The 11,113-nt window shown below is 41.8% G+C and overlaps 1 pseudogene; it reads right to left on the reverse strand.

Moving 5' to 3' along the window:
- Positions 1–387: 387 nt before the first annotated feature.
- On the reverse strand, positions 388–10,299 carry LOC130033651 (small nuclear ribonucleoprotein E-like; annotated as a pseudogene).
- Positions 10,300–11,113: the final 814 nt, after the last annotated feature.

Here is an 11,113-nt window from a genome sequence, read left to right on the forward strand (position 1 = left end):
TTTCTTTTCTCACATTTTATGAATCCTTCTATCTCAAGTCCTATCCCACTTTTTGGCCTTTGTTTCTTTACATGTTTGTGTTTCTATACCAGAATGCATGCTCCTCAAAGAGCCCGTGTCATTTCTCTTCCCACTACAGTGCGGCACATTGTAGTACACATCACACAAAGGTTGTTGAGTGGAGAGCTAGTGTATATTTATCTAGTGGTTTGTCGTTTTTTCTTTTTTAAATAAAAGCTGCCACTCACCATTTATTGTTATATGGCAGTAAGATAACAGTGATCAAAACAATATGAACAAATGTTTTAGAGCTACTTTCCCAAAAGGAACACCTGAAAAACAAATTATAGTGCCTTCCCAACAATTTATCCCTTCACTAATCATTTTCTAGTTGGAGATACTTTGGAGCAGAGTAATATTATCTCCGTTTTACATTTGATCTGACCCAGTTGTTTTCTTGACTTTTTTCTGAATGATTCTCTTCTATATCACCTAATATGAGGCTCATATATTCACCAAAACCCATGATACAGGCCCCCTATCTACCTATTTGTTTTCTCATAAAGCCACAGTGAAATCTTAGATCTATTTTGCAAGGATCTGAGGATAAGGTTGATGGGCTGTACCATCACTTCTGCGTTTTTTAGCCCTGGTCATGGTACACTATAGTGAGATCTCACAAAAACCATACTAACCTGTATGCTAGCATAGAAGCAACTTCTGGAATAATGTATCATTTGGGGTTTGTGTGTATGTGTTTGTGTGTGTGTTTATTTCAAGACTACACATAGCAGTCCTCCTGGCTCTATGCTCAGGGATCACTCCTGGTAAATCTCAGGACAATATGTAGTGTGAGACATCAAACCCAGATCGACCATATGCAAGCCAAGTATCTTACCTACCTATACTTTCTTTCTGGCCCCTTGGTTTTTGTATTTTTTTAAACTTAGATTTTATTCAGAACAAAGTTTTTCTTTCATTCAGTCTTCTCTTAGGGATTTTTTTCAGAGAAGCTTTATTTTGCATAGTAGAAATAAATAAATATACCCAATAAATATACACGAATGCTTAAAATACCCATTGTAGCAGCCCTGGAATGTGGCTCATAACATTCCCTTACATGCCTGAGCCATGAGTTTGATCCCCAGAAACTTCTCACTTTGCAGAGCACATTTCCCAAAACCGTTGATGCATTACCTGCACCATAAAAGCAATCTCTACTCACCCATACACAGAGTAACAGCCATATCTTAATTTGTCCTTTTACTTCTGTTTTTCCTATTACTGTATATGCTTATGCACTTCTCCATCTGTTGTCTTTCTTTATTGGATTCTATTAATGGATGAAAGAACTCAGAAGAATAGTCTGGAGCACACATTTGGCATAAACTAGGGCCTGAGTTCCATCCCTGTCACTGCATGGCATCCCAGCACTGCCATGTATAACTCTGGTGGTCCGAGCACTTGCTGGGCCTGAACACCTAGAGCCATCATCCAGGTGTCCTCCAGATCCTCCAAGTACTGTGGTTGAGTATTTTACTGCAGATCCTCTGAGTACTATGGTAGAACATTTGACTGTAGATCCTAAGTACTGCTTGAAAGCCATCCCCACCCCACCCCAAAGAAGTATAGTTCAAACGAGGAAGAAGAGGGAATGGATATTCAAAGTTTGGTTGTTCCATAATTATTTTTAAAAATCATTAGGATGCACTAGGATTTTAAAAAAGATAAAGATTACAAGAGGGAAAATATCATAGGAGGGAAACAGTGATCGCACTGAAGGCAGAATATTTTTAGGTAACCATGAAAAGATTTGCCTCAGTGTTAGAAGAAATTGAGTGACTTAGCAGAGCCCTTTAGGAATAGAGCTGATGAATAGTCAAAAAATATTTATGAGACACAGACTGGAAAGAGCCAGGAACTATGCACAATCCCAAGCAGACATAGAAAAAATTAATATAATGCAGTTGCTCTTTATACGGACCTCAGAGCTCAGTGGGTCAGAACTGACTAAGTAGGCCATTTTAAGACAGCAGTGCCCATAGCATTAACAAGAGCTTAGAGAGAGATCAATCCTTTGCAGGAAATTCAAAGATTTTACAAAGAAGATATCGGTTAAATTTCAAAGTAGAAACAGACCCGTGCTGGTAGAGGATAAAGGGAAGAGCATTTTGGATATGGTGGAAATGGGGAAAGGGTTGGACCATACCTCTGATCATTCTCAGGGCTTACTCCTAGCTCTGTGCTCAGGGATCATACCTGAAGGGGCTCAAGGAACCATATGCAGTACTGGTGACCAAGCCCTGATCAACCTAATGCAAGGCAAAAGCTCTACCCCCTGCACTGCCTCCCTGGGCCCAGAAAAGCATTTTAAACAGAGAAAGCAATGGGACCCAGTTAGAAAAGTGCATAATGAGTGAGGTAGTTGAGATCTGTACTGATTTATTTATTTATTTTGGTTTTTTTGGGTCACACCTGTGATGCACAGGGATTACTCCTGGCTTTGCACTTGGGAATTACTCCTGGCGGTGCTCAGGGGACCATATGGGATGCTGGGACTCGAACCTGGGTTGACAGTGTGGAAGGCAAATGCCCTACCCACCAAACTATCACTCCAGCTCCCCCGCCCCATTTTTTTGAATCTGTACTGATTTAGTACTTGCCTGACAAGCATGAGGTACTGAGAGCCCTACAACAGCTGAAAAGAATGAGTGATCACTCATTCATTCACCCGGCATTGTGTGGCAAGGGGAGTTGGGGACTGCGAAGGGTTGGAGAAGCGGACGGTGTGATGAGTCTATCCACCATGGGCAAGGAGCACTCTGCGTTCAGAGTCGGCTGCAACATGAGCTCTGTGAGCACAGGAAACTGGTCTGTGCTTTCTCCTACACTTAAAGCGTCGAGCATCGTCTGACCTAGGGGGAGGTTCCTATCCAAAATGATGTTGAAGAGGAATTTAAGAGGTTCCGTTGTGACTAGATCAGAGACCAAGAGGTTGCACAGAGTAAAGTGATTGTTAAAGAAAAGGCAGTGTCAAGTGAGGTCTTCCAGCCCACATTAAGGTAAGGGGCTTTGTCATCAGTCATAAAAGGTTCTGAAGCAAGGGTTTGGCATGAATGGATTTGCTTTACAATGCACAGCAGTGCTTTCCAACTGGATGATGACTAATACATTTTGTAACATATTTTTGCTTTGTAACCTATTAGAGCGCATAAATGAAATATTCTGTGAACTACCCTTTACCTTACTAACTGTGGTGTGCTCTACTATTTTCTGTTATTTTTAAAAAGCATGGGTCAAAACCAGTGAGACTTAATGGATTATAAGGAGGTCGTGGAAGACACCCCACTGGAAATAAACACCATTGTGGTAGAGGCTATGTGGATAAAAGTGAGGAAAAGAATAGTTTCATGGTTTATTCATACCAAAAAATACAAAATAAATTATTTCGGTTTTGCTTTGGGGCAGGGGTTGAGGTTTGGGATGGAAACACCCAAAATATGGTGGTGAGAAGGTGTAATAATGGTGGGATTGGTGTTCAAATATTAAATGTAATCAAATATTGTGAACTATTTTATAAAAATAAAATAAAATAAATTTAAAATTCAAAAAAGGAACATCTTCAGATGATCTAATAAAGGCTGAAACATACTAAGAAATCTAAAATAAATCTAAAGGGATAGTAGGATCACCCAGCTCAATAGATTGAGAAATGTAAGAAAGAGTTTAGGAGTTAGCGTATGCAGATGAAGAGAATCCAAGGAGTGTGAAGTTACATAAGGGCCCACGAGAGGCCTGTCAGAAGCCAGACTTCTCCCACATTCATGATCTTTCCATGACTCCCTTCAGCCTCCCTGTCAGTACTTTTCACAGCAGCTATGAGGCGTGGGAGCTTGGTGATGCTATCAACATTTTATAAATCTGGAACCTGAAGCCTTGGTTGGTTACGTGACATGCTAAAAGATTAGACGCTTATTAAGAGAACAGACCAGGGCTGGCTTCCAGGCTTCCTTATCACTGGGCTGGTGATCTTTCCATTTTTATGGCACTATATTTCATAAATATGCATGAAAAATAATTAGGATTATAAAGTGTCAGTGCAATCTTTAGCTAGGTACACTTATCTATGCCAGAACAATAAAAGTTGTGCTGCTAGGGCCATTGAATCCATTTGGTAGTAAATATTAAGATTGAACTATCTGGGGCTGGAGAGGTAATACAGGGCCAAGGTATTTGCCTTGCATGCAACTGACCCCAGTTTGATACCCGGTACTGCATATGGTTCCCCCAGTCCCCACCAGGAGTAATCCCTGAGTACAGAGCCAGGAATAAGCCCTGAGTATTGCTGGTGTGATCCAGAAACAAAAAACAAACAAATAAGCAAATGCTGTCTGAAGGTTCCTTAGAAATTCAGAACCTAATAATTAAATCTATTTCCGAAAAATAAGAATCTTATCTGAATATCTAAATCTCAGTCACTTTCTGTCCTGGTGTTATGACTGAAAGCAAAGAAGAGTAAATTTAAAAAATGCACTTGACATAAAAAAAATTGCTAATTGCCAAACATTCCTGGGAGATTGATTTTAATCTTAAGAGCTGGGTAAAAAGATGATAAGTTGTGGTTAATAAGTAATGAATATAATACAGAAAGTGTGTGTGTGTGTTGTTGATTTACAATAATAAAATCAAGTTGAAATAGGTTTTTCTGCCCGAACCTGCAGGGTTTCTAGAGGAAATAAACTTTTGGGGTGCAACAAAACATTAAATGAGTACTGACCTACTTTTGACAAGGAAAAGTTCTGGGCTGTCTGCAGCAGGGGTTGACTTTCGTGGGAGTCCTGTGTGGGAGTCTCTGTGCTCAGACCAGTGTTGCAATTTAGTTTTAAAGGAGGCAGCAATGTTAAGTTAGATTTTTAAGAGGCAGCTTAGCGCTTGTTGACTGGTTTCAATATTCTGCCTGGTTTTCCTGTCTTAGCTCAACTCAGAGTTTCTGCTATCATATCACATATTTGTTTCTGCATCAGCTTAGGGCCTTGAGATTTAAATAACGGGTTTTTGTTGTTTGGGTTTGTGTGTGTGTGTGTGTGTGTGTGTGTGTGTGTGTGTGTGGTTTTTGGACCATACATGGTGGTATTTAGGGCTTACTCCGGGTTTTGTGCTCAGGGATCACTCCTGACAATGCTCAGGGACCATATGTGGTGCTAGAGATTAAACTGAGGTCGGTTGTATGCAAGGCAAGCGCCTTACCTTAGTCCTTGTACTATCTCTCTAGCCCTTAAGTTGAGTTTGATACATTTTTTTTCACCTCTAGTTCTTTATGCATCTTGGAAGCAGATTACACGTGAAATTCTACTAGTCTTTATTCACAGATCACAGATTTTTAGTGCTCCTGGCTATGTTAGCAATCCGGTTCACCTTCCATTTCTGAGGCCAGATTCCTTCACACTTGTCCTGGAGCCAGCATTGAAGATTCGAAGTGTGTTTTTGGTCCTAAACGCCCCCCTTCTCCATGCAGCTGCTTCATTCTATACTGATGGTTTGAAGTTCCTTTTCTTTTTGTTGTCACCTTAAAATTCTCTTCCTTACTTTTGAATATACCTAGATATTTTAGATTTTATTATAATTATCCAGATTTCCTGTGTTTTGGAGTGGGAACAGAGAATGTTCTGGAATTGCCTGATTTCATTACATTGAGGAGTAATGAAATTTGTCTGCTAGAGGAGTCTCCTTATCTTCAGTTTTGCTTTCTAGGGCTTTAGTTACCTGTGGTCAATTGAAATCTGAAAATGATCCCAGGGCCTCATACATGTGAAGCAAGTGTTACCACTGAGCTATTAACCTGGCCCCAGAGTCATGTGTCTTTCATTAGAATATATATATATTTATATATATAATTTGCAGTGGGGAGTGGTGGGACACACGTCGCTGTCCTCAGGGATTACTCCTGGCTTTGCACTCAGGGATCACTCCTGGCCGAGCTCAAGGGATTTAACCTATATCAGCTGTGGGCAAGGCAAGAGCCCTACTGTACTATCTCTGCAGTCTCTATCATTGGTTCTTATTTTATTATTAGATATTAATTTCTGTCTTCACGTAAATTAATGGTTAAACTTTATTAACAGTACCTACCTTTTTTTAAAAAAAATTTATTAGTGAATCACTGTGGGGTACAGTTACAGACTTGTAAACTTTCATGCTTGCGTTTCAGTTATACCATAGTTGAGTACTCATCCCTCCACCAGTGCCCGTTTTCCACCACCAATGGTCCTGGCATCCCTCCTACCACCCCTGCCCTGTCCCTTCCACCCCACCCCGCCTCTGTGGCAGGGCATTCCCTTTTGTTCTCTCTCTCCTTTTGGGTGGTTTGCAATAGAGGTATTAAGTGGTTGTCACGTTCGGTCTATAGTTTACTTTCAGCCTGCATCTCCCATCCGAGCGGGCCCTCCTAGCACTCTTTACTCGGTGCTCCCTTCTCTATCTGAGCTGCCTTTTCCCCCAGCATGGGAGACTGGCTTCTAATCTGTGAAGTAATCCTCCTGGTAGCAGTACCTACCTTTGAGAATGGATATATGTAAAGAAAATCGGTATGTTCAGAGACAAGCACTATCTGTAGTTTCAGCCACCTATTGGTCTTGGAACATATTTACCAGGAATGAGAATGAGCTGCTGCTCTTTCAAATTTGACTGTTAGAAGATAAATATACTTTATTACATTATTGTTTTATCCCCTGCCTATGCTGGGTGGCATGATGCTTGTGGGCTGATACTGCAGGGAACAGAGGTCATTGCTCTAAATATCCAGAGTATTTGCTACTAACAGGAACTAAAGACCATATGCCGACTCATATGGTTAAGAACATCTGTAGAGTATACATTGACCTAACTGAACTTAGGAGACTTTAAGGCAATGAAAATAGACAACCCCAAGCTAGAGTGATTGTACAGTGGGTAGGGCACTTACCTTACATACAACAGATCTGGGTTCAACCCCTGGAATCACCAGGAGTGATGTTTCCCCAAGCGTCACCAGGAGTGATTCCTGAGCACCGCCAGGTATAGCCCCCACCTAAACAAATATTTATTTATTTTTTTTTAAAAAAAGACAAACCTTCTTATCTCTTTCTTTCACGGTCAACTTTAAAGCTAACAAAACTCCAAATTTCAGTGTGCTGTGTGACTGAGTTTTAACAGTGAATCCATGAAGCTGATGAAGCCCCTTATTGGGCTTCTACAGTCACTTGTGGCTTATTCAGTTGCAAGCACTGCATTTAACTCGAGTTCTCAAAGCAACAAAACCATAATCCAGACTTTCTTGGCTCCCACATCTGCAAAATCTAAGGTGACCTCTGTAGGAATCTCTGGTGCAGAGATTCAGCCGTTCCTGATTCTCTTTTTTGCTATGAGGGCAACATTCACTGGCTACAGTTGGTTCCATTTCCTGTCCAAACATGCTTCCCACCCTTACCTTTGGGCTTAGCTTGCAGACCCAGGAAAAAGAGTTCTTGGACCATGGAGATAGCCCAAAGGGCTGGTACACATGCTTTGCATACAGGAGTCTCAGGTTCAATCTCTAGCATGCCCTGTCCCTAGAGCATGGCTGGGTGTGGTCCCAAAACCAATAAAACAAACAACAAAATAGAGAAATTATTTCCAACTGTGTCAACAAAAGATCCAGCATTACTTCTCAGTGACCTGGTTTGGTTTACCTGTTCATGTGTGTGAAATGGTGTGCTCCATCCACTTGGCCAGACAGTTGTGTTCTCCCCTGAGACTGGGCATCGGGTTGGTTCCAGCAGAACTATACATACCGTCACTGTGGGAAAGGACTCTTCCCACAGAGCACTCAAAGGCCTCTACTTACAAGTATATAAAATTCTATGCCACCAAAAATAAACAGAATCCCACTTTAGTGGGAGCAGATCTTTATGAGAAGACAATGAGTTTTCAAAAGGATCTACCACCCCCATTTTTACTGAGCCACCAGAATTTCCAATATTGTTAGTGATAGTTTTCTTTATTTCTTTTATTTTTTAATGAATCACTGTGAGGTACAGTTACAGACTTACAATGATCGAGTACCCATCCCTCCACCAGTGCCCATTCTCTACCACCAATGTTCCCAGTATCCTTCCCACCACCCCCACCACCCCATCCCCCCCCGCCTCTGTGACAGGCACATTCTCTCCTCTGTGACAGGCACATTCTCTCTCTCTCGTTTAGGGTGTGTGGTTTGCAACGAAGGTATTAAGTGGCCATTATGTTTGGTCTGTAGTCTGTTTTCAGCACACATCTCCCATCCTGAGCAGGCCTTCCAAGCATCCTTTACTTGGTCCCTTCTCTATCTGAGCTGCCTTTTTCCCCAGCATGTGAAGTCGGCTTCCAAGCTGTGGAGCAATCTTCCTGGTTCTTATTTCTACTATCCTTGGGTGTTAGTTTTTCATTCTGTTACTTTATATTCCACAAATGAGTGCAGTTCTTCTATATCTGTCCCTCTCTTTCTGACTTGTTAATGATAGTTTCTTGCATGCAGCACACCCTCTTGTGTAGTTTCTTTCAATAGCACACCCTCTACCAGAATGTCTGTTTTCCTCCACCATTGTCCCAAGGACCTCTCCCATTCACCCCCATCATAGGTAAGCTCAGTTCTGTAAGCCAGTTCTCAGGTTCTGTGCCTTTGGCCACTTGTTGTTCCCTTACTGTTTTTTCTTTTTATATCCCACATATGAGAGATCGTTCTGTGTCTGTACTTCTTCTGACTGACTTCACTCACATAACTGCACCAAAGTTTGGATTCATTCTCTCACAAAAGCCCTATCATAAATAAGTAGGAATTTTATATTGTTGCTGGCTGGAGAAACCACATCCGTTCTGAGAGACCATAATGAAACATAATGTCCAGAAGACACACTTATTGGTTTGGGGTGTATTGCAGAAGAACGAAATTGGCACATGGTCTCTGCTGTAGTTTATTTACTCCATACCTTCTGATATTTATTCTAATTTTTAAAACATATTTTGGAAGAAATTGACCTCATTTCCTCTGGCATCCAACTGAATGAACTTTGCCAATGTCTCAGCATACCAGCTCCTCGTCTTTCTCTGTCCTGTGTGAGTGCTCTTCCACCTACTAAGAATGCCTGGTTTTCATGTAATGATCTTACTGAATCAAGCTGCTCTGAGGACTTGGCTGGGCTTAAGAGATTTTGAGAGCAAGACCTTAGAAAGCATAGACTCCCAAGCCTCGGACATGTGAGTCAAGTGCTCTACTACTAAGCCACATGCCCAATCCCTGCTAAATTCATTCTAAACATCTTTTAGGACACTCAACAGTCTTCTAAAATACTAGTTGTTTACTTTACAAAATCGAAGAGTTACTAGGTGCAGAACTGCTGAGATGTGCATTGGGTCTGACTTCAAATATATTGAAGTCAAGTGATAAGCTCCCAAGCAGACAGCCCCTCTGGTATTTGGTTTGGGACTTTCATGTGTAGTGTCCCTAAGTCTTTCTGAATAATTCTCATTCATACCTGATCACCTTATTTAGTTCTCCTTCAGGCCAAGGAGGTAAAAGAAGAAGAAGAATGTTCTATTTGGAAGTTTCGTTTGGAGACGCCACAGACTTCCATGGTCTTTGCAATAGCAAAATGTTGCTTTTCTAAAGATCACTTCAAATGGGAGCTGCTCTGGACCTTCTGTGCACAGTTTTCCTTTGGTGCTCAGCCCTGTACCTGGTGTGCACCTGTTGCTGTGTATGGCGTTTGTTCCACATAGCATGATGGCTCACTGATTTCTGCATGGCCGTGGCTTCCACCACAGGCCTCGCCAAAGAAAAGCTTGGCCACTGGGTCTACTCTAAGGCTTGGAATTACTTCCTTCCTGGGAAGGTTTTGCCAAGAAACTGGAAGCCTAATTTCAAGTTTTTGTCTGTTACACCATGGGCCAGTGGCTCTGGACCACAACTTTGAAGCGCTTCATTGGCTGCCTTCAAATGTTTTATTTTCCCCAGACAGAAACAGGGAAAGTTCACTCTCAGAGAAAGTCGACTGTGAGCAATGAGTGTGAGTTTTGCTTAACTTGCTCCATGTTATTTGCTTTATTAATGGTGTGAGCCTCATTCAGAACCACGTAGGCAGGGTTATAGGTGGTTGCTACCAGAGGAGAAACATGGCAAGAGGTTCCCCAGGCTGCCCCTCTGGAAGAAGAATTTGGAGGAAACACTTTACTGGGCTTTCGGGACTGGAGGCAGTGTTGAGACAAGCATTCATCACTCTCCCTCAGGCAAAGCTCACCTTGAAACATGAGTGCTTTTGAAGGTACAGTGTTAAGTCCTCAACCTCCAGGACTTAACATTGAAAGTGGATTTGTAATCCTTTGCTTTCTTTTAGAAACATCCAGAGTGACACGGATCTACCCAAAGATGACCTCAGGAATCTAAGGACAAAGGACAGAATGAAAGTGCATTCAATAGCAGAATTTAGATGAAACCCTGTTCCCTAGCCCCACCCCCCCACCCCCCTATACACGAACACCACATACAAAATTTGCACTTTTTCTAGCAAAGTGAGAGATGAGCGTTCTGGTTTCTACTTGTTTCTCCAACATTTTAGCGCTGGGTTCTCAATCATGATGGCTGCTAATATGTAATTTCAAAATTGGCAAGCTGTCAAAGACTGTCTCATAACTTCAGCTTCTTTACTCAAGCTATATAACATCAAGTATTTCAATGAGATGTCTATTTAAACATCTTGAATGTTTTCATTTTAGGAAATACTTTTTTCCTTTTTTTTCCTCTTTTTTTTTGGGTCACACCCGGCGATGCACAGGAGTTACTCCTGGCTCTGTACTCAGGAATTACCCCTGGCGGTACTCAGGGGACCATCTGGGATGCTGGGAATTGAACCCAGGTCGGCCACGTGCAAGGCAAACGCCCTACCCGCTGTGCTATTGCTCCAGCCCCAGGAAATAATTTTTGCCTAAGAAATAGTAGCACTGTCCTCCCCTTGTTCGTTGATTTGCTTGAGCAGGCACCAGTAACGTCTCCATTGTGAGACTTGTTACTGTTTTTGGCATATCAAACACGCCACGGGGAGCTTGCCAGGGTCTGCCATGCGGG

This window comes from Sorex fumeus, unplaced genomic scaffold (genome assembly GCF_029834395.1).
Source record: "Sorex fumeus unplaced genomic scaffold, SorFum_2.1 ptg000054l, whole genome shotgun sequence".
In the NCBI taxonomy this organism is placed as follows: domain Eukaryota; kingdom Metazoa; phylum Chordata; class Mammalia; order Eulipotyphla; family Soricidae; genus Sorex; species Sorex fumeus.